The sequence below is a fragment of the Phasianus colchicus genome, unplaced genomic scaffold (genome assembly GCF_987193195.1).
Source record: "Phasianus colchicus unplaced genomic scaffold, bPhaCol1.hap1.1 HAP1_SCAFFOLD_45, whole genome shotgun sequence".
In the NCBI taxonomy this organism is placed as follows: Eukaryota; Metazoa; Chordata; class Aves; order Galliformes; family Phasianidae; genus Phasianus; species Phasianus colchicus.
Genome location: NW_028325225.1, coordinates 417,532 through 423,550, shown reverse-complemented (window position 1 = coordinate 423,550; position 6,019 = coordinate 417,532). Strand labels below are relative to the sequence as shown.

The following is a 6,019-nucleotide window of genomic DNA, read 5'->3' as shown; positions in this document are numbered from 1 at the left end:
GTTATCATTTCTGCAAGCCGAGATTACAGCTTTGAGAGTGCGGGAGATATTTCCATCCTCCTGATGGCTGAGCCAAGAGGGAAAAAGGGGAGGGGAACAAAAAACGTCCATCTATGAGGCGAAAGCTCCCGAACGAGAAGCCCCGGGCACAATCCCGCGGCACCAACCCCGGCCCGCAGCGGGGGCCCGGCCACCGCCCTCAGCGGCCCCACCCGCAGCCCCGCGCCCGTTGCTCGGCAGCTGCGAGCCAACCGAGCCTGCCGGGAAGGCGGAGGGGCAGCACCACGGATAGCTCCTATTGGTCGAAGGAGGTGAGGGCGGAGCTCGAGGACGGCCGTCTTCTTCGCTATTGGCGGAGAGAGCCGTCAGTGCGGGGCGGGGGGCGGGGCCTCGCGGCTAGCGGGGTCGCGTTGAACTCCGCGTTAGGGCGGGGGAACGGAGCGAGGGGGCGGCGGCGGTCGAGGGTAAGCGAGCCGCCGGCTGCGAGGAGAGCGGCGCGAGGTAGGGAGCGGCGCGGGGGCCGTCCTCACCTGTCACCGGGCGCTCAGCCCTCCCTCCTCGCGGCCCCCGGGCTCCGGCCGCGGGCGCGGTCCCTCGCGGTAGCGGCCGGGCTGGGGCTGTGCTTTCGTCTAAGGGGACCCTCGTCCGAGGGAGGGCGGCAGGCAGGCAGGCTGTGCGCGCGGTGCCACCGGCTGTGCGCCGCTGCGCGGACGGATGCCGGCTGCCCTCAGGTAGGTGGGAGGGGGGCGGAGAGGGCAGACCCCGGGAAGGCCGCCTCTGGGCGCGAGGGCTCCCCGCCGCCGTCGCTGCGGCAGGCGGCACCTCGGAGTGGCGCTGCGCGAGGGGGGGAGCGGCTGGGGGCCGCGGCTGGGGGCTGCGGCTGGGGGCCGCCTCCGTGCGCGGGGCGGGGGGAGTTGCGAGGGCAGAGCCGCGCGATTTCTTATTTGTATAGCCGCGCTTCTTTTCACAGCAACGTGAATAGCTGTAAAACACATAATTCTACCTAAATTAAGTTGTTTAAATTGGAGATAAACAGATGTCTTAGACCTGCTTCTCTTTTTTTGCTGGAAGAAGTGAAGTCAATCACATTCTCTTACAAACAGGGCCTGGGTGTCCCTGTAGACAGCAGGGTGACCACAAACCAGCAATGTGGCCTTGTGGTCAAGAAGGCCAGTGGTATCCTGGGATGCATTAAAAAGAATGTGGCCAGCAGGTTGAGTGAGGTGAGTGAGCAAAGTATTATTTACTAACCAGCTAACTGCAGGAGAAGACTCTTAACAGAATAGAAATTTATGTTCTTAACATGCTCCTTTTTGAAGAAAATGGTAGAAAAGACAGAAGTGAGGAATAGAGGATACTTAAACCAACCTGGATCCACTAGAAAACTTCAAAGTAGGGACAGTTACAAAAGCTCAGCTATTCCATTGAGGGAGTAAGCACAAAAAGAAAGACTGAAGCCTTTAGCTAGCAGTTTGTCAGAAAACAGTCTTAAATATGCGCAAGGGTGGAAAGAGACTTCCTATTTCCTTAAATGCAAGCAGATTGAAACAGTTTCTTTTGATTTCTGTATCTATGATTTTCATAAGCAGTTACAAGAACGGTGTTCTCAGATTGGATATTATGAGTAAAAGCTTGTGTTGCATTTAAGGAAATAATAAACAGCAACTATTTCTCATCCAAGAAAAAGACAAACACGTAAACTGAATGAGCAGCTTATATACATATATCCCCTAGATATCTGTAGCACTCCCATGGTGTTTTAGTAAACGCATTACCTCACTTTTACAGGTTTATTTTCAGCCAGTATATCTATCCTTTTGCTCAACACAACAGAGAACTTTCCAATAGCCAAAAAACATTCTGCCTTTAAATTAAATTAATCTTCTTGGAAATATTACTCTTCCAACTCTCCTGTTCTGTATGTCAGCTACTGCTCAAAGCTGTCTACTGTTCCTCCTGTAAACCATACAGTTATTAAAACTTGGTATATGAATACCTTTTCATCATATTTATCCACAATAAATGAATGAGACTTCTCCCCATAGAATCTTTCTATGAAACTTTCCATCCCTCTGTCTTTCTGCTAAATCTCAAATAATCTGAACTGCAGTTCATTTAGATATTAGACCTCAGGTTCAGATAACATCCTTGAGGTAATAAAATGTTATTGTCTGACAGATCTAAAGTGATATTTTTCCTGTAGAAAATTCCATGGGGCACTTACACTGAAACTGAGAAGTGTTTTTCCTTCTCTTGCTGAGTGAGGGTTTAAATAGGAAATGCATATACACAGAGCAAAATTTGGAAGGTAACATTTCCCATCAGGTCTTTTCAGTATTACAGAGCAAGAAAAAGATTTTTAAGACTTGCATGTGCTGATTAAGGTGATTGAATTTTTTCTACTATTATTTTCCTTTTAGTTTAGCAATAAAGAAATACATTAAAAAAATGCAGTAGGGGAAAGATCTGCCCATGGATTTGTTGTATTTGTGCATATCTAAATAGCAGTACAGGCATCTTGTCATCCCAAGGACACCATGGAGTATTCATATAATATAAAGAGAGATGATGGGGATTTTCTAATAACTAAATTGGAAATCAGAAATGTTACTTTTTTTTTTTTTTTTTCCCAATTTACCAGTTTGCAAGCAATGCCTCCTTTTCCATAAAGACAGCTCTTCAAGAAAGCCCATTTCTAACACTCACAGACCTGTGCAGAACACCGTTTTTCATAGATGACAGACAGTAACTTTACAATAACATCAGCCATTTCTTTCAACACTGTCACAAATACCATTCAACAACAAATAGCATTCAACTAGGCCTCAACTTCCTAATTTCATTGAAGCCTGTATACCTTTCATTCAGTGTTAACATTACTTGAAAAAAAGTGTTTGGACGTTACATTATATTATCCTCAGTTCATCGTGTTGTAGCAGAGCTAATCTTTAATGAAAACGAGACATGTAGGAATCCTATTTGAACTTTTCTTTTATCTTCACTCTTATTTCAAAAAGAAAGTTGTTGATTAAACACACCTAGTGACAAACCAACATGTGATTATCATCTATAATAAATGATACTCCTGCTTGCTAGTATAATTGTATTTGCTTTTCTTGTTGCCTTTGCTTGCTTCATCCACACCAGTAGATGTGTTGAGAAAACTGACTGGGAGAAAAGAGGTCATTCCCTGGTCCTGGTTACAAAGACAGCACAGACACAGCCCATGGTGACTGAAAAACAAGGAATAAAGAGGTTCAAGACTGTACTGCAAAAGTGTATTGCAACTGCAGGTTGCTTAAAGAAGTAGAAGCAAAGGGAATGTCCACAGGTTTGAAAAAGTGGCCTGCAACTACACAATATTCATTGTTTCAGAAAGGAGATTTAACGATGCAAAATCTTTGGCAAGAAAACAGTTGTTTTTAGGGATCAAATAGAGAGAGTAATAGTGCTGGGGACCTAGACTCCATTTAGGACATAATACTTGTCTTGTCTCTACACATGAAAATATTTTAAATTACTAGCTGAGAGATCAGGGGTCCTGAACCATGGTATGTTCATTATTGTTGATTGCATGTACTGTGTCATATCACTTAAAAAATTAAAAACATTAATGGCACTGAAATTTCAAACTGGGTGCACGTACCACTGTGCATAACAACTGACAAGCTATTATCTACGTTGATTAAAACTCTTAGTGCTAGTGTTTTAGCTTCTCCAAAAGCAAGGAATAAACAATTTGAATGTAGGCTTTATCAGTATTTGTACTTGTAATAAAACCAGGAATATTCATAGAATCATAGAATCATAGAATTTTTTTTTGAGTTGGAAGGGACTCTTACAGACCATTGAGTCCAGTTCCCCAGTAATGAACAGGGACACCCACAGAGGTCAGAGACCTCAGAGGCCTGTCCAGCCTGACCATGAATATCTCCCCACTGCCATAATGTTGTCTTGCCCCAGACCTATACAAGACTACAAAGTGAGTCACCAGCTCTGGATTCCTACTTAGGAGGGGTTTGCCATCAAGATAGACAGCAAGTCTCCATGTAACCCTCTCCTCTAGGCATCAGCCCTGGGAAACATGCTGCCAAATATTCTTCAGAAAAGCATCTTAGAGAGGTTTCTGTGAGCAGATGGGGGACATTTGATGAAGCAAACGGATGCTGGGTAAGCAGTAATTCTCACTCAACAACCAGCCTGGGGGCTCCGTTCTTTCTTCATTTCCATTCTTTCTGATGGAAATGTCCTTGAAACTTAACTTTTTCCTACTTTTCCAGTACTTGTTTGATACTTTCTTTTTCTAGTAAGCAAAAATTCTAAGCCCTTGTCCTCCAGTAACAGTCTTTCACTTTCTGATACATTCAAAGATAACCTTTGGAGGCATGCCTTTTTCTGGGAAGCCAAGTTCTAACAGCAGAAAAAAATTTCAAAGGCTGTATGGAGAGCATCAACTACAATGGCAATAATATCACTGACCTTGCTAGAAGGAAGAAATTGGAACCTTCTAATGTGGTAAGAACATAACTTTATCATCATCTAAACTTCTGCTTCTCCTTCTAAGGAAAGTTTGTGAGTGTGTGTGACAGATGTTCTGAAATCATATCATATATAAAACAAAGTTTGTCACATGCCTAAAGATTTCATTGTACATACTTTTATGATTTTTGTTTGTTTGTTTGTTTGTTTGTTTTTAATATCTGGGAACCTGTTTCTGCTGGGATTTAAGTTTCAGCTTTACAGAATTAGCCTTCAGCATCAGATGAATGTTTTTTAAAAGAAAACCAGTAGATCAGTATATACATTTTTGCTTTCATCTTATAGTAACCCAAAACTAGGATGGACAATATTTATTGTTAAATCAATTGCAGTGTGTCAAGGATCTAAATCCTGTTATCTTCCATCCCCACAGAGCAAGTTGCGTGGGTGTGCAAAATCATTAGAAAGGGAAGGCTCAGAGCCATTTTATGGGAGCTCCGTAAAGCATCAAGATACTAAACTTTGAAACTGTTATTTAGCTTATTAACATTACAGGGATTATTAACATTACATTCTATTTTTTTCTCTCCAAAGCATTCATAGTTGCTTTCATGTTTAAACTTGTGTCTTTCTGTAAGGGTTGATCAGGAAATCACTTTAATTTCTGTATTTTTAAGAATCTAGGCGTTCCTAAAATAGTTGGTGGATTACATGAGCAATGTGGGTAGGAAATAAATGTATTATTACCCTGAATTTGAGATAGATCTGTTCAAGGCTTTCTTCTGTACAGTACTGCAGCCTTCACAAAGCCCTGCTCACAGTATGTATAGTTTGATTACCGCTTTTTTTCTTTATGTATTTTGCATAGTACATAACAGTAATGAAGAATAAGATATAAGATAAACATGTACAGTAGAAATAAAGTGCAATGATTCTTCTTGGACAGATGTGCAACTTCTGAGATGTCTGTAGGACAAATTCCAGCTTTTGAAAAGCATAGCACAGCTAACAGTTCTGTAGAGTGTCTATAAACTCCTCTTTCTGGTTTATTTGGATGTGAATTTTCTGTTTGCTTGTTTTGTTTGTTAGTTGATTACATTCTGTTGCCTGTGACATTAAAGCAAAATCTACATATGTAGATTTGGTAGTGTTAGAGGTTTACCACTAAACTGTGGCATGCTAGTTTAATCTGATGATTCACTTCTGAGAATATAGAAACAGAAGTGAACTTTGCTTTCAGATGAATTATTTAAATTTCTTCCGCTCTTCAAAAACAGAATCAGTTTCACTTATGAAATCAACATGGATGTTTATGTTTCTTACAAAAAAACTTTTATTCTTCTAGTTTTGAACCTGATTTAGCATGAAAAATACTAAGCTGAAACTACTATTTTTGTTAACCACGTTTATGTTAATGGCACTTAAGCAATCCAACCAGGATCAAAGCTCCATTGTAGGAACTGTGCAGATGCATAGCAGTAGACATATCCTGCCCTAAAGAAAAAGCAAAAATAAATAACGTAATGAAATGGAACACAAA

The 6,019-nt window shown here is 41.8% G+C and overlaps 1 long non-coding RNA gene across 2 annotated transcripts; it reads left to right on the top strand.

Moving 5' to 3' along the window:
- The first annotated feature begins 414 nt into the window (after window positions 1-414).
- LOC149912014 (uncharacterized) lies at window positions 415-4,610 on the top strand. 2 transcript variants are annotated; one of them, XR_016462513.1, is made up of 3 exons: window positions 415-501; window positions 1,104-1,223; window positions 4,371-4,610. It is a non-coding gene; the product is annotated as an uncharacterized LOC149912014 (long non-coding RNA). The 2 variants fall into 2 exon arrangements; XR_016462512.1 differs by having other exon boundaries at window positions 4,067-4,610.
- Window positions 4,611-6,019: the final 1,409 nt, after the last annotated feature.